Here is a 24,534-nt window from a genome sequence, read left to right on the forward strand (position 1 = left end):
TAGGACTTAATGAAAATTGCCAGTAATAATGGGTCTGTGGTTCCATTATTGAAGAAGCTGTATATTCACAATGAAGCAAATAATAGTCTTGTTCTTATTTTTCTTTTTAAAAATGGACTCCATACTTTTAAAGTTTTTATTTATTTGTTTGTTTAAAAGGAAGATTGAGAAGAAGAGAGAAAGACTTAAAGAAATCTTTCATTTGCTAATTCACTCCCCAAATACCCACAACAGTCAGGGCAGGGCCAGGGCAAGACCAGGAGATTGAAACTCCATTCAGGTATCACATTTGAGTAGCAGGAACAAAAAACCTGAGCCATCATGCCTTCCCAGTGCAGTATCAGGAAGCTGGATTGGAAGTGGAGGGAGAACTCGAACCCAGGCATACATACAGAATGCCGGCATCCTAAGTGGCAACTTAACCTACTGTGCCTAAACATCCACTCCAGGCTTGATGTTCTATATGTATCTGCTATCACCCTGCCCAGGATTTTTCTACTTCTTTAAAGATACTATGATAAATACAAGCTCATCTGTGCCCCCTCTGTTTTTCATGATTCAAAAAGAAGCTTTAAAATATGACATTTAACATGTTTCACTAATTATAAAACTTGTATTTGTGTTATAAAACAATCTTCTAGCAGCAAATAAGCATTCACATTTATATTGAACACTTTTCATGTGTCAGGAGTGCTGCATAGACCAAGAAACAGGGGTCTGAAGACAGTATGATCTTTAACATTTAAAACCCAACATTGCATTCATACAATGAACTGCAAAGGAAAGACAGAGCTCTGTGATAGAATGCAAAAGCATTATATTGCAGCAATGGTAGCTATCATATCTTAGATTGGGTAGTCAGCAGAAGAACTCCCAGGGGAGGTAACATTCTAGTGAAGCTTCAATTTCATAAAGCAGCCAACCATGCAAAACTCTGGAGCAGAGACTAGAAAGCAGCAGGCATAAAAACCTGGTGGCAGGAAAGGACTTGATGATTGGAGTGGAGACTAAGGAATGACTGATTTCCAGGAGGGGCTAGAGTCAAATGTGCAAAGACAAATGGAACGAGAATAGGTAGATTCATTTCTCTGAATAGGTCTGGTTAGTCTTATCACTGTGAGGAGTCATATCTGTTCCGTTTAGGAGTTTGTCCTAAATTTTATGTGGAAATAAAGATTTTTTTTAGTATAGAATGATGTAGGTCATCTACCTGTTCTGTGGGCTGTTAGGAAAGGCTAAGAAGAGAACAAGAGTAAAAATAAGAAGTATAGTTAAGAAATAGCCCTATAACACAATTGCTTAGACAAAAATGACTCCTTTAGAAATGGAGATGAATGGTCATTTTGGAAATATATTTCAGAGATAGAACAATCAGAATATTCAGACAAATTGTAGAAAGGAACTGAGGAAAACTCTTAGCTTTCTGATCAGGGGAACATCATATTCCCTGATGTCATTTACTACAAGACGATTAAGAGACAAACAAGGCTTTGCACATTTACATATATGGATTCTTGTGTACCAAGGATTCTAGTTACATTGAAGGTGTTTCTCATTTACTCATTCAAGAAAATACATCCAGCAGGAAGCTGGGTGCAGTCATCTCCAATTACATAAACGATTGTTGCCTAAGGTTTTAAATTAGCAAGTCCTTGTCATCCAGGACATTTTTAAAGCTAAGAGAACAGACGCTGTCTTATGGAGAGAGAGCTTTAGACAGCTAGAGATAGAGAGATTAGGACAAATGCCCAACATCTAGCACATGTTAGACATACAAGGAATCAGAAAATTTGCCAAGTTTTTCCAGGATGTTAATGGAGAATATACTCCATCAAAAGCAATCCATAAGGTAAACAGAAATAGAGAAGGCACATGTGCCCATGAGTACTCTAGACGACATATCAAAAAGCAGCCCCCCCCCCAAAAAAAAAAAAACTGATGAAATTAATTTTGATGGTAGATTGGGTTGGCTCGGTAAATTCAAAATATTATTTTAAGTATAACTATATAAAACAACAATTAATAAGATTATCTTATTTTTTGCACAAATATAGTTTGTAGTTCAGTACACCTCAGTTTTTGCTAGTCACATTTCAAGGGATTAACTGTCACATGTGGTTTGGATCTTCTGTGTTGGACATTTGGGAGCTAAAAGGTTTTATGTGAATGCTCTGGTCAAGAAAGATAGAAAAACAGAATGAAGAAAATATTTCATCTGAGAATATTTTATCTTTCAGAAGAGAACAAATGCTTTTACTATTGGAATCCTGGATAGAAAGGAAAAGTGATCCTTAGAAAAACGTGATTTTCTCAAATTTAATTGAAAAAATTAAAAAGAGAGACAGGAATGCAAATGGGGGTAGCATGTATTTGTTCATTGTAGGATGAAAATACAATTTAGCAAAATAATATTTCCTTCCCAAAAGTATGGGTCCAGGTCATTCATTGAGTGTGGTAAGAGTGTGGCCTTCTAGCTGCAGAGACCATTCTAGAGCTTCATGAATTGTGCTTGGTACATGCATGGTACCTGATTAAGATTTGAGTGATTGTTTCCGAGTTCCTTTGTGTAGCTCTCCACCTGAAATGTGAAGTAGGCACCAAAGATGTATCTAACCCTCTCCTCCCTCCTTTTGTATCCTCTGCTTCTGCTCCTGTAAGCGTCCTCAGAGTTCAGCAAATGCTCATTTTGTTTAAATTTGAGTTGTACACAATGACACAATATTTTATTCTGTCCTTGATAGTGTTGTATGTGTGTGTCTGTGTGTGTGCGTGAGAGTGAGAGAGGAAAAGAGAGAAAGGGATAGAAAGGGAGGGAGGGAGAGTCAGTTTAAACAAATACTGAAATGTGTATTTTAGAATCTGCACAGCCATGTTCTTGCTGAATCAAGTTATAGGCATGCATATTGATATTGAACACTTGCTGGCACAGCAGGATTTTATAGTTTTCCTTTTCAGTCAAGTGTTGTCTTCCCCAGCCTTACCTTCATATATTTAAACTCTTCAAGTAGAGATAAAAACAGCCAGAAAAAAAAAAAAAAAACAGGAAGGCTAGGGATGGCAGAAAGGTCATATGGAGCAAGAGCAGAATGGATGGCTGCCCTGTTGTGCTGAGAAAATAAGAAGACAGGAGTTGAGAAGTCAGGTTGTATAAAAGTAACTGCTTTGTGCAGCAGCAAGGGGAGGAGTAGAGCGATGTCACCATACACACCGCGAAAGAACTGTTCCATTTCCAAGAATGTCAAGACGCTTAAATACAGGTCACTCCACATCATTCCACACCACACTCCCCCAAAATAAAGAAAACACTAAAACAGCTCTTGATGTAATTTATTCTTTTAGACCTTGTGGCAGGGAGAGTTTTCTAAACCTTCAAGCTGTGAGCAGGTTTCTTTCTTTTTTTAAGCTATATATCCCACTCAATTAACCCACACTTTCTATTTTTAGTTTTCTCTTCCTGATGAAAGCCTGAAGATCGTGAAGATAACATTCTCAGTGCAGGATGAAACTACATGATGGCCAAGATTTGCTTCCTATTCAGCATGCTTTTTAGGTTTCTTACTTTTTTTTTTTCTCCCCTGTATCTCAGTATTATCTTGGGATTCATAGCTATAGTATAAACTTTTTTTACTGTAAATTATAATGTGCATATAATCTCAGGCACAGAGATAAAGACTGTGGCATGCTTGTACCAAGTGCTTTGAAAAGGGAATTTAAGAACAGAAATAAAATGTAGGGCTCAAATTTTCTATTAAGCGTTTTATAAAATTGTGTTGGATTATGCCTTTTCTCTTCATTCTGTACACCTTTTGGTTTGCTCTTATACCTCTTAAGGCTTGTTCCCTAGAAAAAGCCATTATTCAAACTGATTTTCCTTGCTATTTATCCTGGCTAATTGGACAACTTATCACTGAGGTACCATTAGGTACCATTTCATTTCTAACTCCACTATGGACCTTCCAGGATTTTCCAAACTTCTTTCTCTTTCTGAACTTTCATTGTTCCAGGACTCATAGAACAAACAGGGCAGGAGGAAGCTATGAGCAAGAAAGTGGTCAGATAAACGTCAGTTTAAATTCTGGCTCTATTTCTTGAGTTATGCCTTACAGATAAGTAACAAAGGAGTTTTCCATCTATAAATTCAGTAGTTCTTCAAAATAATTTTATGAAGGACAAATAAGAGGCTGTTTGCAGAAATGGTTTGCGTATGGCCTTTTATCCAATCTAAATTGTCTTGGTCCACTGAGGCTGCTATAAAAATACCATCAATTGGGTGGCTTAAGCAAAAAAAAAAAAATGCTCATTTCTCACAGCCTTGGTTGTTAAGAAACCAGCAGATTCAGTGTCTGGTGAAGGCCCACTTCATGGTTCATAAATGGAAATCTTCTCACTGTCTTTCTATAGCAGAAGGGACAGAAAGCTCTCTGGGGTCTCTTATAAGGGCACTAATCAAATTCATGACAGTGCAGTCTAATTGCCTCTCAAAGATCCCTGGATTTTAGTATCATCATTTTGCAAGATAAGAACTGGACGTATGAATTTGGAGACAAAACAAATGTATAGTCTAAAATATATATGAATAATTATACTCCATGTGGTAAAGACAAGAAGAAGAAATGGACAAGCACTTAGATACCCTTGGACCCAATCTTTCATTAAGAATTTTGAGGCTCACAATATATATACTACATTTTTGGCAAGACCAAACATAGCAACAGAGCTGAAACAGAATTAACATATTCATACTTCTAATGCTGTAATCTTATGGACATCTAATTATCAATTTGAGATGTAGTGCTGCATGCTTTATGATGAACAATCTTTACATTATGAAATATATAGATTTTGATCTTATAGATGATGTCACCATGTAAAATTATCTAATATCACTAGCCTATTTATTACTAGGATGTTTCTCTTAGTATTTGCTCAATAAGTGTTTGTCCACTGTGTTACATAACACAGTCCATATGAAACAAGTGTCAGGTCATGGCATTAAGAAAGGGCCAGGTAAAGGTAGTGAGGAACACAACAACTCTACAGACTCAGAGACCCAGGGAAGGATGTGTGATGACATAGGACAGGAAGTTGAGCTCAGAGATGATTTGAATATCTACTTAATTTCCTGCCTGGCCTGTGTGGAAGCCCCATACTTATTTCAGCTGAAGAGCAGAATATTCAGAATAGTGTTAAGAGGAAATTGTGAAGAACATCAGACAACAGAGCAAGGGTATTTTTTGTTTGCTAAGGTTTTGTTTTGTATGTGTGTTTAATTTTTCCTTTCTTGAAATGTATTTATATTTAGAAAATAATATAGTGATTAAGTTCATAATATATGTCTGCCAAAACTTAAAATAGAGTCTGTTAAAAATAGCCACTAAAACTTTAGGTTGCTTTCAGTTCTGAAACAAAGCAGTAGGTATCCAGTGTGTGTGTGTGTGTCCGTGTGAATGCACGCTTTTGGAACAATTCTACTTTCCATCTGCCAACTGTGTGTTACAGGGTTTGTCTAAAAAAATGCTTTTGACTTTGTGGTATTATTTTGCTGTTTTTCACAGAGTTAGGCACTATTGTTCTTTGATTTTTTTGTTGATGTGTTATATTTTACAACTGAGGGCTTTGATTTTTAACCACTTAAAACTCCATTGCATTTCTTTTAATTTTCTATTTTTCAGAAGTGTTTTTCTGTTTCTATAAACCAAACACAGTTGGCTGTTAATTTCTCCCTGAAAGACATTGGAAGATGGCTTCCAAAATTAATAGTGTAAAACAAGTTTACAAACTGTCAAGCTTTGAAGTGAAAATTAGTGTGTCGTTCTTTCTGAAAAGAACAGAGCACAAAAATGACTGCTCTGTTATGAGAATCTCTCAAGGCAAAATATATTTTTTTACATGAGAGAACAAAAATTAAACCAATGTTTTTTTCTCCACCTCACTTCCCCAATTCCATCAACACACCTATATTCATATATATCTACAAAAAAGGGAGAGGATTTTTCAGCAGCAAATTATTTATTATTTTAAGAAATCAACAGCCATGGGGATTATATGGTGATAAATCATGAAATTCAACTTGAAAAAAAATTGTAGTCTTTCCTCAATAACTTCCGAGGATTGATTACTATGGTTGATGGTCACGTCCCTTTCATAAAATGGCATAGTATTTGCTTGTAACCTATAGAAATTCTCCCTTATGTTTTAAAGAAATTCTAGATTACTTATAATACCTATATAATGTAAATGCAATGTAAATATCTTGTACTGTGATTTTTAGAAAATACCGATAAGAAAACAAAAGGAAGGTCTGTATATTTTAAACTTTTTCTGAGTTCATAGTTGGTTGAATCTGCCAATGCAAAATCTAAAGATACAGACAGCTACTTGTATTGACTGCATAAAGAAGAGAGTGATTATTTTCTGACTTCCTAAAGTAAAACAAGGAAAAGAAAATGTTACTGTTCCTCAAAATGTAATGGCCAAGGTAAGGAAGAAGCTTCAGGAAAATGAGCTAACATTTTCGAATTGAGTCACAAGCTGCTTTATTTTCAGGCTAAAGTTGTAGCATCACTGATAACTGTCTCACTACTATCTCAGCATCTTAGAAAGTTAGTGCGCTAGATTCCTCAAAAGCCAAAAGCCACGACCTTATTGTTCCAAGTGGCCAAGGAACTGGAATGCACTTTCATGGACTGGGCAGGTTGGGCTGCTCTCCAGCCCTTCCCCCTCTCTTTAATGAAATGGTGAACATTACTTAACCTCCTTGCGACTCAATTTTACATAGCTGTAGAAAATAATCACATCTCGCAGATCTGCTAGAAGGATTCAATTGTAGAGCAGAGTTAGAGCATGTGGTGTGTGAGTGGGGCTCAGTAATGCGAGATGCACCCATGTTGAAGTGAAGAAACAAAGACCTGGGGGCCGGCACCATGGCATGGTAGGTTAATCCTTCACCTGCCAGGATCCAAGTGCTTATTCTGGGTCTTCCACACGGGTGCAGGAGCCAAGGATTTGGGCCATCTTCTACTGCTTTCCCAGGCCATAGCAGAGAGCTGGATTGGAAGTGGAGCAGCCAGGAATTGAACTGGGTCGCTAGCACTGCAGATGGTGGCTTAACCCACAGTGCTGGCCCCTGAAGAATATTTCATACTGAGAGATGCCTTTATGGAAATACACCAAGTATTTCCTAGGGATAACTGAGCACCAATAATTTCAAGAAACTGATTACTATACTATGCTATATAATTATTCTAAAATTGATATCTCCCCAAATTATCTGCATCCAGTTGTACTATTAACTCATTATCCAACTCTCCTTCCATGACAAATAATCTTCACTATGGCTTAATAATCATTTCTTCTATCCATCTAAATATCCATCTATCTGTTTCTATCATCTATCATCGTTCCATCTGTTAACTTATTTAATACAATTAAAATTCTAGTGTGGTGTCAGGTTGAGGTAAGTAGAACATTTACATTTAATTTTTCAAGTTAATTTTTTTACAACAAAGAATGAATTGAATGGACCAATTTGTTTTTACATTACAGCTTGATTGTCTATATATGTGAGTTCCACATTACTAATTAAATTATACATTATTACTATCTCTTTGAAACCATAATAAGGAAACTATTCCTTATTATTATTATCTTTTATTGATTTATGGTAAAAAAAGTATTGATGTTACTATTTTTTCATCAATTTATGAACTAATGTGGGGAGATAGTCTCATGTTCTCATTAAAAGACATGTCCAATGAACTTTTAGTTTTATGTTTAATATTATTTTCACAATTTGTGATCTGTTTATGTTGTTTTGATCCATTGTATACTAGTGATAAATATAATAACTCAATTGAGAAGATAACTTTAATGTTGAATAGTTTCATTGTCAGAGAAATAAAATATTAAGTTGCATTATAAATATTTTCTCAGAGAAAGATGATAGGATAATCAATAAAAAACTTTCAAGTATAAAAATTTAATATATTAAATTTAATAAAATTTTGTGGGCATATGGAATAGAAATATAAATTCATGGACAAAAAAACTATAAAAATCTTAAGTCATCCAGAAAATTCATGTTATCTGCTGTTTTTAATAATGGCAACAGTTTTCAAATAATATTACTTAGATTTCATTAGATATGCTTAATAGAATTTAATAATTGTATGCTTATTGTGGCAACATTTATAATTCATTTATTTTATATCCTTGTATCAGTTTACTCTGATGAAGGATTTTAGATATTAACTTAAAAATATATTATATTTCTTATATAAAACCCAATGGTGGGCTGGCGCTGCAGCTCACTAGGCTAATCCTCCACCTGTGGTGCTGGCACCCCAGTTTCTAGTCCCAGTTGGGGTGCCGGATTCTGTCCTGGTTGCTCCTCTTCCAGTCCAGCTCTCTGCTGTGGCCTGGAAGGCAGTGGAGGATGGCCCAAGTGCTTGGGCCCTGCACCCGCATGGGAGACCAGGAGGAAGCACCTGGCTCCTGGCTTCGGATGGGTGCAGTGTGCCGGCCATAGAGGCCATTTGGGGGGTGAATCAATGGAAGGAAGACCTTTCTCTCCGTGTCTCTCTGTCTAACTCTGCTTGTCAAAAAAAAAAAAAAAAAAAAAAAAAAAAAAAAACAATGCAATGGTGGATGCAGGTGCTGTGGTAGAGTGGGTTAAGCCTTGGGCTGTAAATCCACATTTCATTTGAATGCCAGTTTCAGTCCTGGGTACTTCATTACCCAGCCAGCTCCCTGCTAACCTGCCTGGGAAAGCAGCAAAAGATGGCTTACTTGACTGGGGCCCTGAAACCCACATGAGAGACACAGATGGAATTCCAGGCTCCTGAGTTTGGCCTGGATCAGCCTTTGCCATTGCAATCATTAGGGGCGTGAACCAGTAGATGGAAGATCTCTCTCTCTCTCTCTTCCTCTCTCTCTCTCTCTCTCTCTCTCTGTTGCTGTAAGTCTACATTTATTTAAAAACATATTTATTTACTTATTTGAAAGGCAGAGTTACAGAGACAGAGAGGGAAAGACAGAGACAGAGAAGTCTTCCTTCTGCTGTTCACTTCCCAAATGGCTGCTACGGCCGGAACTGGGTCAATATGAAGCCAGGAGCCAGGATTTGCTTCCGGGTCTCCCACCTGGGTGGAGGGGCCAATTTCCTCTGCTTTCATAGGTGCTCACAGCAGGGAGCAGGATCAGAAGTGGAACAGCAGGGACTTGAACCCATATCCATATGGGATGCCAGTACCACAGGTGGCAGCTCTACCTTTTCCACTGCAGCACTGGCCCTTTTAACTCTGCCTTTCAAATAAATAAATTGAAAAAATGTGATTTATGCATATATATAAATAATATATGCTTTTATAATTAAACTATGTTGACATAACTGAATATATAATGAAATTATTATAAGGTTCAGCTTTGAAGCATAGAGGGTAAATCTACCGCCTGTGATGTCAGCATCCCGTATGGATCCCATACGGGAATTAGCCAGCAATTGGAAAATCTGTCTCTCTCTGTATGTCTGTAACTCTTTCAAAATAAATAAATAAATAAATATTTTAAAATGAAACTATTATAGAGAAATTGTGATTGCAAAGTTATGAGGTGCTTGATATTAAGATCAATCTCTATATTCCTCTATAATTGCCCTGTTCAAGAACCTACATCTACATAATAGTGTAACAGAACTCTATCTTATGGCATGACAAAGAACAGCTCTGTAGTAGAATCTTATGGAAAAGAAAGTCTGTTGTTTTGGATGTCTGGGCAGATCCTTTATTTTTGGTGAGCTATAACTTTAGGGTGTTTGGTATTCATTGTCATCTATTCTTTCAAAATATGCTAGAATCCTTTAAGGTGCTCAGTTACGTCTCCGATGTGTCCTTCACATACCCATTATTATTGAACAAAGTATTTGAGAGCCTGCCTATACATAATCACTAAATGACATATATAACAGAATGCCCTGTCTATCCTACATCCAAATTGAGCAAGTCCCTGTTTTGTGTTCATTTTAATACCCCTAATAATTCTAAAACCTTTGTCAGACACCAGCTGTTCCTACAAGACTGCTTAATGTATGTCACTATCGAAATTCTGTTGTGCTTCCTCATGGAACTACACTGTTTTTCACTTCTTTGCATCATATTTTTGTAGAGTTATACCTGCTCTTTCAGCAGATTGTTAAAGCGAGAAATCAGTTTAAATATTTGTGCATGTTTGCATCCTGAAATGTGAGTGTGTAATATTTAAGGCAGTATATACTCAGTGAATCCAAAGGAAGGATTGCTTGATCCTATTTGCTGTACTTCTTTACCAAAGCTCTTCTCAGTTAATTATATCACCTCCTCTTAATTGGTATCCAAACTTTCTTAAAAATGAATAACTTAAAATAAAACTACTATAGCTTTTTTTTTTCAATTTTCCATTGACACCTTGGCTTTCAGATATTTTAAGTCTACTTGTCCTAATTGGAAATGGGGGGCCAGAGCTCTGGCACAGCGAGTTAAAGCCTCAGCTTACAGTACCAGCATCCCTTACAAGAGCTGGTTTGAGTCCTGGCTGCTCCACTTCTGAATTAGCTCCCTGCTAATGCACCTGGGAAAGCAGCAGAGGATGGCCCAAGTCCTTGGGCCCCTCAACCCATGTGAGAGACCCAGAAGTTGTTTCTGGCTCCTGTCTTCTGATCAGCTCAGCTCCAGCCATTGTGTCCATTTGGGGAGTGAGTCAACAGATGGAAGCCCTCTCTCTCTCTCTCTAACTCTTTCTGTAACTCTTTCAAATACATAAACCTAAAAAATGCAAAAATAAGAGCAATTGGAAATGGTAGTCACAAAAACAAGTGTAAAACTCTCATTTTTTTCACTGAGATGAAGGCATTTATGATTCCTATCCTAAAGGTTACATAGAAAGTTAGGACTAGATTAAGACTTAAGTACTGGGGCTGGTGCTGTGGCGTATCGGGTAAAGCCACTGCCTGCAGTTCCAGCATCCCATATGGGTGCCAGTTCGAGTCTTGGCTGTTCCACTTCCTACCCAGCTCTCTTCTAATGGTCTGGAAAAGCAGTGGAAGATGGCCCAAGTCCTTGTGCCCCTGCACCCGCATGGGAGACCCAGAAGAAGCTCCTGGCTCCTGTGTCGGGCCGTTGCAGCCTACTGGGGAATGAACCAGCAGGTGGAAGACCTCTCCCTCTCTGCCTTTCCTTCTCTCTGTGTGTAATTCTTTCAAGCAAATAAATAAATCTTAAAAAAAAAAAAAGACTAGTACTCTGTGGGGCCAGCATTTGGTGTATGTGGTTAAGCCGCTGCTTGCAATGCTGGCATCCCACATGGATGCCAGTTCAATTCCCAGTGGCTCCACTTCTGATCCAGCTCCCTGTTAATGGGAGACAGAATGAAATTTCTAGTTTCTGACTGGACTGGCCTAGCACCAGCCATTGCAATCATTTCGGGAGTGAACCACTGCATGAAAGATCTGTCTTTCCCTTTCTCTCTGTAATGCTGACTTTCAAATAAATAAATAAATCTTTTTAAAAAAATAAACTAGTGCTCAGGTGATTGACTTGTAATAAAATGTTATTGGAAAAATAACATACTGCCTTTCTTAATATAAATCACACTTCATTTTTTCTAAGCATGCTGTTAAACATATGCACTTTAAATCACTTCGTTATCCCCTACTTTCTTTAGTTGCTCTGTGAGTACTGAAAGCAGGCCCTGGATTGTACTTTGAACACATCAATGCAGCTCAATCACACCAGTTTTACATTCATACTTTGGAAGAGTTGTGGTGGGCTTCTCTGTATTTCCTCTCTACCTCCTGTTAGCTTCTGTAGGATCTCCAAGCACAAACTGAGACACTATACTTTTTTTTTTACACATATATATATGTAAGCATATACATATATATATGTAAGCTATATATATATATATATGTAAAGACATGACTGTGTTTCTGAAAGAATATTCCATATTTTAGGCAAAGAAAACACCATCAAACAAAATGGCCAGTACCATATCAGAATGGTTATAAAAGTTGAATTATTGGTTTTTATTTATTTATTTGAAAGTTGGAATTATAGAGAGAGAGAGAGAGAGAGAGGGAGAGACAGAGATTCTGAGCTTCCATCCTATGGTATACTCTCAAAATGACCACAATGACCAGGACTGGGCCAGGCCAAAGTCAAGAGCTGGGAGCTTCTTCTGGATCATCCTACGTGGATGGCAGGGGCCCAAGTACTATTGCTTTTCCCAGACCATTAGCAGGGAGCTGGCAGGAAGTGGAGCAACCAGAACATGAACCTACACCCATATGGGATGCTGGTGTTACAGGTGTGACACCTCCTACAGCACAAATCCAGTCCAGGAAGTAAAGTTATTTGATCACTGAAATACAGAAGTAGATTTTATTATCAGTGATAATATACAGAATGAGAATCAAAGAACAGTGGCATTCACAAGAATTTTAATGTAAAATACTGGAAGAGAACTTTAAGATAAATGAGTATATAGAATCCTAGACCAATTTCTTTTTAATTTTTAAATTTATTTATTTTCTCTTTCTTTGAAAGGCAGAGAGAGAGAGAGAGACAGAGAGACAGAGAAAGAAAGAGAATGAGAATCAGAGATCTTTCATTTGCTGGTTCACTACACAAATGGCCAGAACAGCCAGGCCAAAGCCAGAAACCACAAACTCCATCCAGGTATCACATACAGTGGCAGAGACTCAAGTACTTGATCCATCACCACTGAATCCCAGGCTGTGCAATAGCAAGAATCTGGGTCAGAAGGGTAGCTAGGACTCAAATCAGACAATCGGATATAGGGTGCAGGTGTTCCAAGTGATGAATTAACATCTGTGCCTAACATGTGCCCCAAGACTAATTTTAAACAAGAACACAAAGTGGTTTGAAATAATTTTTACACCTAAGGATATTACAAGTGAACAGTGACCAGGTACCAGCCACAAGATGCTAAGTAGGGTTATATCACATGGTACTGGGTACAAAGGTGTGGTGGGCTTTGCTTCTCACATTGTCCAAGGTAATTATACTGAATGCATACTGGTTTCTAAGGTTGACTTTTATTGGCCTTGCAAGTCAAGTTATATTGCCTTTCTCTAATCCCCATTCCTACCAGCCTCACATGAACCCAGGTGGGGTTCAAATCTAGATGCTTGTCAGAAAGGATGGGAGAAATTTAGAGAGATGGATATTTCCTCAATGATTATTTTCTTTATAAGATGTTAGGTTTTTAGGTTCACACAATATTTCTTTGGATATGAAAATGTTTTAGAAGAAAGCAAATGAGCACAAGACTGTGAGATATAATAGGAAGTCAATCAAATGTGGCACTCACTTTTTCTTCACCCTGATCCCCTTCAACTGATGGCAAAACCTTCACACCTAGATTTGCCCTCTTCCCCCTCCTCTCCCAAATGTTGAAACTTAATTAAATTTTTAGTAGGGGCCAAGAGGAAAGAAAAACTGTCGTCCAAGTCATTGATTCCAACAGCTTTTTATAACTGGTTCATATTATCACCTGCCCAGATATCTAAAAATCCGCTAGAGAAAATGGAAAGGCAATTTTATAAGCAGTTTGCAAGTCTTACTGGAGCAAATGAATGGACACTCAAAAATAGAAAAAATGAGGAAGAGCATATGCAAATAACTACTGAAACTCAGATTTGTGCAAAGGATCAGGCTAGCTTGAATCCAATAAGGAGGAAGTATCTTTGCTATGAGAGCAGCCAACAATGTGGTTTAATGCCACAGAAAAAGAAACAGGCTCTTTGGTGACTTTTCTTAAAGGTAACTTTTTGCTTATTTTAATTTTTCCTTTTTCACAAGGACCTCTCAGTCAGTGCTCATGTTCAGTGTCAACAGGTTTACTGCAAAAACATCACCTCCAAATCTCAAAACACATAATATTTCAGTTTAGAGCACATTACTTTTTCTTTTGAGAAAACTGTAACTTACACAGAATAGAGGAAAAAATCCAAACCTAGGTACAAAGGCAAAGTTCACAAAGAAAATATGTGTTCTGTACACAAGGAACTAATTTAATAAACAGCCTTTCCCTGCTAGCTTGCGATTAAACTAAATTGCCAGCCTAAACTTTTCTGTGCAGAATTTCAAATGTCAACACATTATATTGCGATTCCTCTTAATTTCTCACAAAGAAAATGCAAAATGAATTCATTATGCTGGAGTAAGTGGAAAAAATGATGAGTTTCTCCAGAAGAGTATGCAATGGGGAGAGATTGGGCAAGACGATTATATTGAGATATTTGAATAGCTGGCCATTAGCAAGAGCATCCCCATTACTCTGCTGATAATTATATCTCTTCTGCTATGACTTCCCAGTGGAATAATAGAATGTTCCCAATGCAGGATATAATGAAAAATACCATTCAGGTGGTATATATATGCCAGGAATAGAATGCAGTATTTTTTTTTCCTTGCTGGCTTTTGGTCCACTTTAGTTGTTCCCTCATCCCTGCCCTTAGGACCCGGGTTCCCATACCTTGTCGTCACTCTGGTGGTGTACACCTATTCAGTACATGTCAACATGTGTTTGGTTGTTCTATGCTGTGTACAGGAAGAATAAATATATCTTGAAAATGGAAATGGCAATGGAATATCATTCTTCCAACATAATTATCTCCCGTGTTTAGAAAGCCTGGTGTTTTGCTGAGTACATTTTTGTTAGCTATTATGTAAATGACTTTCAAAACTTGCTATAGTTCAGAGTGAAGACTATGGATGGGATCTTCAAAGATAAAACTCTTTGTTTCGCTGAAGGAATGGAAGATTGTCTGTTCTAATTAATCCATCATTTTGCAGACATTTCATTTGAGCAATCAGGTGAAATTAAACAAGAAGATAGAAATGAGATCAAACAATAACACTGACTCATTTCCAAAAAATGGTTTCCCTCACTTTCTCCTCTTAATTTTTTCTTGTTTCCCTTTTTTTTCATTTACTCACTGGGAAATTTCATAAAATCTCTCATATGTTATTGCCATCTTATCATACAGTGGCATTTTTATTACTGCTTTTTTTTTGTTTGGTGGAATCTTACTGGGTACTGTATGTCTTCACAAATTCATTAATTTTACAGAAAACTCAATTTACATCCCTCCTTCCATCCTTTTATCTGTGCCACTGCTGTTTTAAATTCTAGACCCTTGCTTGAGGGTTTCACTGCTTTAATTCTATGCAATAAGTAGAATTCCACCCAAACAACTGACATTTGCATCCTGTAGAGGGCAGTGAAATGTTACAATGGTTTTACCCTCTACAGGGTTAACATTGAGAACTGCTCATTTTTATGAATTTTTGCACTCAGTGGAGAACAGGACAAGAGAGCAACTAAATTATCCAAGGACACCACTTTTTTCCAATTAAAATTGTATTTACATTTGAAGCCAGAGAGGTATACTTCATTATATGAGTGTTTTCTAGGTAAAATATTTTCCTGAGAATTTATTTAGAATTCATAAAGTTGCAGTGTGTATTGACAAGTGGCTATGATTCAAACCACAGGAAGTGAAACACTGTGCTCACAGCATCAATGTTGCTAATACTCAATATTCAGTTAATGCCCAATCCAAGTGAAAGGGTTGATCCATATAGTCAAAGATTAATGTTAATCTAACAAGAAAATGGATCTCTCGCAGTACAGGAGATTTACAAGTTCCACCGTGAACAAAACTCAAGGAAACCAACAAAATACTTAATCACACTAATTTATAATTTGCGTTTTACTAATGGTGAGAATTATTGAGTAGCTTAGTATAATGTGAGAAGTCTTGGGGGCCTACACTTTTGGCACAGCAGGTTAATGCCCTGGCCTGAAGCACTGGCATCCCATATGGGAGCCAGTTTGTGTCCTGGCTGCTCCACTTCTGATCCAGCTCTCTGCTATGGCCTGGGAAAGCAGTGGAAGATGGCCCAAGTCCTTGGGCCCCTGCATTCACATGGGAGACCGGGAAGAAGCTCCTGGCTCTTGGCTTCTGATTGGCGCAGCTCCTGCTGTTGTGGCCAATTGGGGAGTGAACCAGTGGATAGATCTGTCTCTCTCTGCCTCTCCTCTCTGTGTAACTCTGACTTTCAAATAAATAAATCTTTAAAAAAATGTGAGCAATCTTCTAAAATTTATTAAACAGTAATTATTTCATATCTTACGAAATATCTAGCTTCAGGTATTTTAATTGTTGATTCCTAAACTAAACCAAATTTAAATTTGGTATAAGACACAAGACATGTATTTGAATTATGTATGGATGTATATATGCTTTTGCTTATTAATAATGACATATAATCCATATGTTATATATTTCATGTATCTGTGTTTTAAAGAAATTATTTATTTGAGAGGCAGAGTTCAGACAAAGGGAGTTAGAGAAAGAGAGAGAGAGATCTTCCATTTGCTGGTTCACTCTCCAAATGGTTACATTGGCCAGGGCTGGGCCAGGTCAAAACCAGGAGCCAAGAGCCTCATCCAGATCTCCTACATGGCTGCAGGGTCCCAAGCACTTGGGTCATCTTCCACTGCTTTCCCAGGTCATGAGTAGGGAATTGGATTAGAAGTGGAGCACACTGGATTGGAATCAGCACCCATATGGGATGCTGGCACAGTAGATGGAGGCTCAATCTACTACACAGCGCTGGCCCCACAAGTATCTTTATATTCATAACAAATGTATTTATTCTACGATAGATCTATTTTTAAAAAATATTTATTTATTTGAAAGGCAATGTTACAGAAAAAGGGAAGAGAAAGAAAGAGGGAAGAAGAAAGGGAAGGATCATCATATTAGAATTCTACCTATGGGCAGGTGCTGCGGCTCATTAGGCTAATCCTCCGCCTGAGGTGCCAGAACCCCAGGTTCTAGTCCCGGTTGGGGCGCCGGATCCCATCCCAGTTGCTCCTCTTCCAGTCTAGCTCTCTGCTGTGCCCTGGAAGGCAGTGGAGGATGGCCTAAGTGCTTAGGCCCTGCACCCGCATGGGAGACCAGGAGGAAGCACCTGGCTCCTGGCTTCAGATCCACGCAGCACACCGACCTCAACGCGCCAGCTGTAGCGGCCACTTGGGGGGTGAGCCAACGGAAAAAGGAAGACCTTTCTTTCTGTCTCTTTCTCTCTCTCTCGCTGTCTAACTCTGCCTGTCCAAAAAAATAAATAAATAAATAAATAAAGAATTCTACCTATGAACAACATTAAATTTGTTCGTTTTATATTAAAAATAAGTAAATTAGAAATGGAAAAAAAATCTTCCCATTTGCATCTAAAATACCCCAAATCCACTCACTATATTTTTTCTTTCTTGTCTCTTTTATTATTTTTTTATTTATTTGTGCTTTGGCAATTTATGCTGATCTATTTCCAGATTGAACAACTAAGTTTCCTGTTGCTTTCTCCAAATTTGAACCCACGTTTGGTTGGTTCTGGCCAGGGTGAGTTTTTTCACAACCATGGTGGAATCGCTCAGTCCTTTTTAAATGGGCAAGTTCTCATGTAAAAGGGTTTTCTTCCTTATTCTAATTCCAGGTTGCTTTTTTTTTTTAATAAAAACTTCCTAGTTTTATTTGTTTACTGTAATCTAATATTGTTTTTTAATCATTTGTCTTATTTTTTATACAATTAATGTCTTACTCCCAGCTTTTGAGCTCAAATTTTATGTTGACCTAAAATTTGGTATATTGTTGACTATCTTGTCCCAGTTCCAATTTCAGTTGAAACTGAGTCAGCTTGGATTTACATTATGCTATGAATGTTTAGACCCATGGGTGCCCTCTACCTTCAAAATTTCTCTATAATGAGGGAGCCCACTTGCTCTGGGAGCAGCCTGCAGGTGCAAACATATCTCTTTCATGTAGTCTTCACCAGTTGGTATATAAAAGCTTCGACTTCCTATTCCTAATGGGGCAAAATCTGGGGAGACATTTTGTGCATTTTACAAGCACTCCCAGACTCTGTGTTTTATAGTGATCATTTCAAAACACACATTTGCATTGTGTTTCCATTTTCCTCACAGTCCCTTCTTCTACTCCTTTGATCAACTCTCAAATTAAATACTAGCCCAAAAGTCCCTAATTCATATTCTCCTTTGAAAGGAACATAAGTTAAAACATACTTTATAAAAATACAAACAAAATAGCATTTGGTAATAATATGAAATAGATTTCATATTTATATGACTCTCAATAGCAATTAGATTTCATGAAATCTTGACTATTGATTAGATTATTTGAAATGTATAATAGCACTTGATACTTTAGACTCCTAAATTGCATAAGTTTTAAAATTGGCTCAATCACTGTCATAAACCTAGAATTCTAAAACTCTGGTTTACACGACATTCCGTTTTACTAGATGTCCAGTGACAAAAAATTATGAATGCTATTTTGCAGAACAGAAAAAATAAATAAGCAAAACATCCACAGAACATTGATAAGTTAGGAAACTTATTTTGTATTTTTTATCTTAATATTAAAGTTAATTTTCAAAAAAAGTGTTTGTTTTGAGAAAGAGAGAGAAAAAGAGAGAGAGACCTAGCTCTCATCTACTGATTCATTCTCCAAATGTCCACAACAGTCTGGATTGGGCTTTGATCAAAGCCAGGAGCCAGGATCTCAGTCCAGGTCTCCCAGATGGATGGTAGGAGTTCATTGGCTTAAACTATCACTGGTGTCTTCCATAATTTGCATTAGCAAGAGTGAAGGGTGAAAACTGAGAATTAAATCTAGCCACTCTGATCTGGGATGCAGGACTCTTCACTGGTATGTTGACTACTACTTCAAATACCTGCCCAGAGAGAGATTTTCATTAAATAAAACAACCATCATCTACTTCAGATTCCTTATCTTTCATGCTTTGAATTTATTTTCAAACTGTATAAAATTATTATAAGTATACCTATGATGGAACAAATTGAAAACCAACTGTAATATGATCTTTAAATAAAGTCATACTAACAATTATATTAAACAGATTAAAAATCAAAGTGAAAGATTTTTTGGACTAAATAAATAGGTAAGATTGAAATATATGTTAATTTTCAAAGTTAAGTTTGAATCTGAAGACATAGCTAGATTGAAAATAAGAAATATGAAATAAAATAACTATGTAAGCCACAATCATAAGAAAGGTAGAGAAGTTACATTAATAAATAATAAAGCTATTTTTGTATAAGGAGAATAACAAAAAGTAAATTAGTATATAATAAAAACACCAGTTAATCAAGGTAACACAGCAATCTTAAATATCATGTATCTAACAAAATTTCAAAATAAATAAGCAAAAATTAGCTGAAGGGAGAAATGTAAAAATTTTTAACTATAATTGGACACTTTCACACATTTATTGAGAAATTGATAGAAAGTAATTCAATATTTGAATGAATTAAATAATACTATTACTCAAATTTTAATTAAGTGGACATTTATACAGATGGTAGCAAAAAACAATACTAAAGTTTGTGTGATATAGTTAAAACTATACACAGGGTATACTTGTAAACTATATAAACAATAACATTTATACCACCAAATGTTTATATTAGAAGAGAATCAAATTAAGATTGGACTCAACAGATGTGATTGTCTACATTAAGAAGGTAGAAAAAGAAACTAAATTCAGATTAAGCAATAGATGGAAACAAACAAGAAAAAAAAGATGCCAACAATAAAGAAAAGAAATAACAACAAATAGAATGCAATAATACTACCCATACGGGTAAGCAAATAAAAACATGGAGAAAATATAAATAAGCAAAACTAGTAATTAAACAAATATTACTGAGGCTGGCACTGTGATGCAGCAGGTTAAAGCTTCAACCTCCAGTGCTAGCATTCCGTATGGGTGCCGGTTTGAGTCTGGATTGCTCCACTTCCAATCCAGCTCCCTGCTAATGCTCCTGGAAAAGCAGCAGAGGATGGTCCAAGTCCTTGGGCCCCTATACCCATGTGGGAGAAACGGAAGCTCCTGGCTCCTGACTTCGGATTTGCATAGCTCTGGCTGTTGTGGCCATTTGTGAATGAAAAATCTTGCTCTCTCTCTCTGTCTCTACCTCTCTCTGTAACTCTGTCTTTCAAATAAATAAAATAAATCTTTAACAACAACAACAAAAATCACCATGATTAAGCAGAAATTAAAAGTATTATAAGGCATCCATTAACTTTATTCCAAAAAATTCTATAGGATAGAAAAAAATGAATTTATTTCTTAAAAGTCACAAATCAGGGCCAGTGTTGTAGCTTAGCAAGTGAAGCCACTGCGTGCAATGCTGACAGCTGATATGGGCACCTGTTCATGTCCCAGTTGCTCCACTCCTGATCCAGCTCCCGGCTAAAGGCCTGGGAAAAGCAGTGGATGGCCCATGCATTTGGGCCCCTGCTACCCACATGGGAGACCTGGAAGAAGCTCTTGCTTCCTGGCTTCCACCTGGCCCAGCCTTGGCCTTTGCAGCCATCTGGGGAGTGAACCAGAAGATGGAAGGTCTTTGTCTACCTCTCCATTTCTCTCTGTAACTCTGACTTTCAAATAAAATAAATCTTTTTTTTTTTTACTAAAATAAATCTTTTAAAAAGGTTTTAAGAAGTCACAAATCCTGAGACCCAAGAAAAAACAGGATATCTGAATAGCTCTTTACATAACTAAGAATTGAATTTATAATAAAATGGTCTACACAAAGAAAACCAAGGATCTCAATGACATGGTGTTGAATTCTATTAATCATCTATTGAAGAAATAATATCAATATTATATAAGTTCATTTAGAAAAGCAGGGTTATTTAATAGCTTCCTACTCATTTTTTGAGACCAACTATATTCAGACAAAAATATTGTAAGACTATCAGAAACAAAGCCTAAGAAACTGTTATAACCAGGAGATGCATAAGAAGACATAATGACTACACATAAGGCCAAACTCTGCATGAGATCTTAGAATAGGAAATCTCAATAAAGAACAAGTTTTACTTAAAAACACGTCAATATTGATTCATTAGTTGTAGCAAATGCATCATGCTAATGTAAAGAATTAATAGGGGAAACGTTGTGGAGTATATTGGAAATGTTTTTGTTATCTCAACAGTTTTTTCTTAAATCTCACATGATTCTAAAAGCAAAAAAAATTTTTGAAAAATATTATGGTGAATGAAAAAGCCAGAAAATTGAATGAGTATTTTATATGACTTAATTTATATGAAGTTCTAGAGGAGACTGCACTAATCTATAATAAAAAAGGGGATCAAAATAATGTTTGTGTCCTAGGCATGTAGATTGACTATAGTGAAAAGTATTTTCTGGGATGAGAAAAAATGCTCTCTGTCTTCATAGGAATAAGGGTTATATGGGTGTGACCACCTTTCAAAATTCATTGAATTTTGAACTTCGAATCTATGCATCGAATGGTATGTTTAAAAAAAGTGACTGAAATGACATAATGAAGTATTCAAAAGCCTACCTCTATTCTGTCTCCCTTCTCTCTGATTTAGTTGTAGTCCATCTGAAAAGAGAACAGGCATTCTTTGCAGCTCTGCTTTGTGAGAACTTTATACAAAAGCCACTTGGTAAGTACAAAGGCTCATTGTGACTGCAGGATGACTCACAGCCAATTGAACTTTTAAATAGGGAACTTTACTCCAAAATCTTCCCTCCCTTTGTTTCTTGATCTGAATACATGCCGACATTCTTCTTCTTGCTTCTTCTATTTTAAATTCTCAAAAAGGAATGAGTCCTTTTTGTAGTCAGGATCATTTTTTCTTTTTGCTATCATTCCCCAAATCATACTATTTGCCCAATTTTACTTATGTTTTCTTGTCACTCTATTTTTTGCTCAAATATTCTTACAGTTGTTCCGTTTTATTCATAAAAAATGACTATGGTGCTTCACATCAATGCTCTTATCTTTATGTAAATGCCATGGATGCAAGTTTTTAACAATTATATTTCATTGCCTTAAGTATTTTAAAGAAAAAACAAAAAGAAATGAAAGCAGAGGAGGAGTCTAAACTGAAGAATAGATCAGAGAGAATGTGAGGAACACGGAGGAGTTAGGACACTGACAGGTAAAGAGGGTGCATGCCTCAGCCAAGGTCACCTAAACAGTCTCATAAAGCCGCTGAAAAAACTGAGTGCATCATGGTGTTACTGGAGAATGCTAGGGTTCTTGTCTTCGTGCAAGAAAGAATTCAGGTGTGAGAAAGTAGTTGAAAGCAAATAGCAAGGTTTATTAGGGCAGGGACATCCGTAAGAACGGATGGGCACCTCTCCAGTCAGAACCTGAGAGAGTGCCCAGTTGCTCAGACTGGGGGAGAGCGCGTTTACGTGGTTGAGTGGAGAGAATACACCTGGCCAGGCCAGGCAGGCGGCTCAGAAGAGAGGCAGAGGGCTGAGTGTGCAGTCCAGTTGAGGCCGGGGGCTTTTAAGGGGATGGGCCTTGCCTTCCCCTCTTCTTCTAGAACAAAGGACTTTTTGGATGTCAATACAAAAAATTCCTTTCTGAGTTTTCCCCCTGAAATTACCAGAGGGAAGCCTGGCTGGCGTCCGTCCCTGGCCTTAGAGGAAGGATGGTTATCAGGTAGAAGGGGCAGGGGGTTTGAAGTACAGATACTGGGCTGCACTTGGAAGGTTATCTGGATGACTTTGAGATGCTGATGCAGATGTCAACTCCTTTGGCCTTTGTCACACACATAAAAGGTAATATCTGACTTCCTACCTAACAATGTCTTTCACTAAGGAAACCATGCCTGCTCCTCCAATTTTTTCCTCCACTAGATTGAACACTATGTGGAGATATTAGTGATATATTATAGGTTAAAATAAAGGAAAACATTGTGTTATATTTGAGGGTGACATATTTTTAGTATTTTAACAAACTATGATTTATTTTTTCATTATGATCTGCACCTATCTTGTCATCTAAAGGTATGTTTTAACATGATATAAAAACTTTTAAGATAGGTGGCATGCCAATTAATGGCTGCTTTACACAGTGATCTGCCAACAAAGAGACCCATCAGGCCAGTCCACTGCATTGGTTTTTGATGTGGAAAGTCAGGGCTTCAGCAGAAGTCAGCTTATGAAGAGCCCTGGCAGCCATGCCAGCCAAGAGTTGGGTCACTGGAAATGGACCTGTCCTGGAGTCGAAGGGCTCCAGGTCAAGGCCACAGACCTTGTTAGCTCTGAGCTGAAAAGCGCTTCACTCGCCCCAACTTCCAAAGTGGTTACTGCTGTTGAGGGGATGACCAAGTAGGGTCAACAACATTGCAGGCAGAACTGTATATCAACTAATAAATGTTTTCCTTTTAGAAATGCCACCTACCTTCTCTTCAAGCCAGCTCTCCTCCCAGGCCGACTAGTGTCGCTCCCCCTCTTCATGGAGGAACGACACAAAACCCTGCGCTGTTCTTTCGTCTGCTCGGCCCTCCCCGGGTTTGCTGCTGGTTCTTCCCGGGTTGGCTGCCGTCCCTTCCACCTCCGTGGAAGGGCGGTTCCCCCTGCCACTTTCCCCACTTCCGCAGGGGAGCGGCACACCGCCGGCCGGCTCTCTCGGGGGCTGCACAGGTGTTCCCTCAGGTGTTCCCCTTAGATGTTCCTGGTGCATGCCATCTCTCTCCTCCTTTACAGTCCTCTTCCGCCAATCCTAACTCGGCTGCCCACACGCCGAGCACTCTGCTCTCCTCCAATCAGGAGCAAGTCCTACAGTTTATTGGCTGAACTGGAGGCAGCTGTGTAGAAGCTGTTTTCTTCTCTCCCAGCGCCATATTGTGGGAGAGCAGATGCATAGAATAAGTCTTAATTCCAGTAACTTAGTCTAGTCCGAGTTGCTCCCCACAGACTAGGTAATGAAAGTGAACAGGATACCTCCTTTATGATGTACATGTGAAGAGATAGGTCTGAGCCTCATAACTGACAAGGCCTTAAAGCCCACCTGATTATTTTCAAGCCCTTTCTGTCACTTTGTATATGCCTCTCAATTAAAAAGTTGCTCATCCTTTAGACACTTTCCTTAGGGCCTCTAATAATGACTCTATCCTCAGTTTTAGATCCTGTGAGTTTAAACTGCTTGTTAGATTCATTTTCTCCAGACATAAAAAAAAATTAAAATATGCACAAGAAACCTCTGATGGTGTTATGCCCAGTTCAGTCATCCCCAAAGACCAAGGAGCCGATACTGCTGTAAAGCACATGAGAGTTTTATTGCTGGTCTGGGCCTGGTCTCTCAACACCAACACAGCAGGTCTGAATTGAGAGCCCCGACTCTTCAGTTAACAGGGTTTTTACAGGGTTTTCAGAGACATTCTATACATCATGGTACCATTTAGCAAATCATCTCATCCCGTGGGAAATTCAAAGGACATCTCCTAGAATTGATTAGTGCATCCAGTGGCGGGAACGGACCTACTAAAGGTGGTTGGATGGCTTTGGGGTTGATGCCTTTTGAATTGATTGGCCGAAGCATAGGGTCCGAGTTGATGGGGTGTACGTGCCGAACTGCAGGGTCTCAGGTAGCTATCAA

The 24,534-nt window shown here is 37.8% G+C and overlaps 1 long non-coding RNA gene across 1 annotated transcript in view; it reads right to left on the reverse strand.

The window, feature by feature from the left end:
• LOC149123737 (uncharacterized) overlaps positions 1 to 23,743 on the reverse strand; it is a 90,291-nt gene extending 66,548 nt beyond the window's left edge. Inside the window, exons 1-2 of the long non-coding RNA XR_016215131.1 lie at positions 23,338 to 23,743; positions 21,478 to 21,519 (exon numbers count right to left, since the gene is read on the reverse strand). This is a non-coding gene — a long non-coding RNA (uncharacterized LOC149123737). The remainder of the gene's footprint in view (positions 1 to 21,477; positions 21,520 to 23,337) is intronic.
• Positions 23,744 to 24,534: the final 791 nt, after the last annotated feature.

Source organism: Oryctolagus cuniculus, chromosome 10 (assembly GCF_051225735.1).
Source record: "Oryctolagus cuniculus isolate XC-2025 breed Fujian yellow rabbit chromosome 10, ASM5122573v1, whole genome shotgun sequence".
NCBI lineage: Eukaryota > Metazoa > Chordata > Mammalia > Lagomorpha > Leporidae > Oryctolagus > Oryctolagus cuniculus.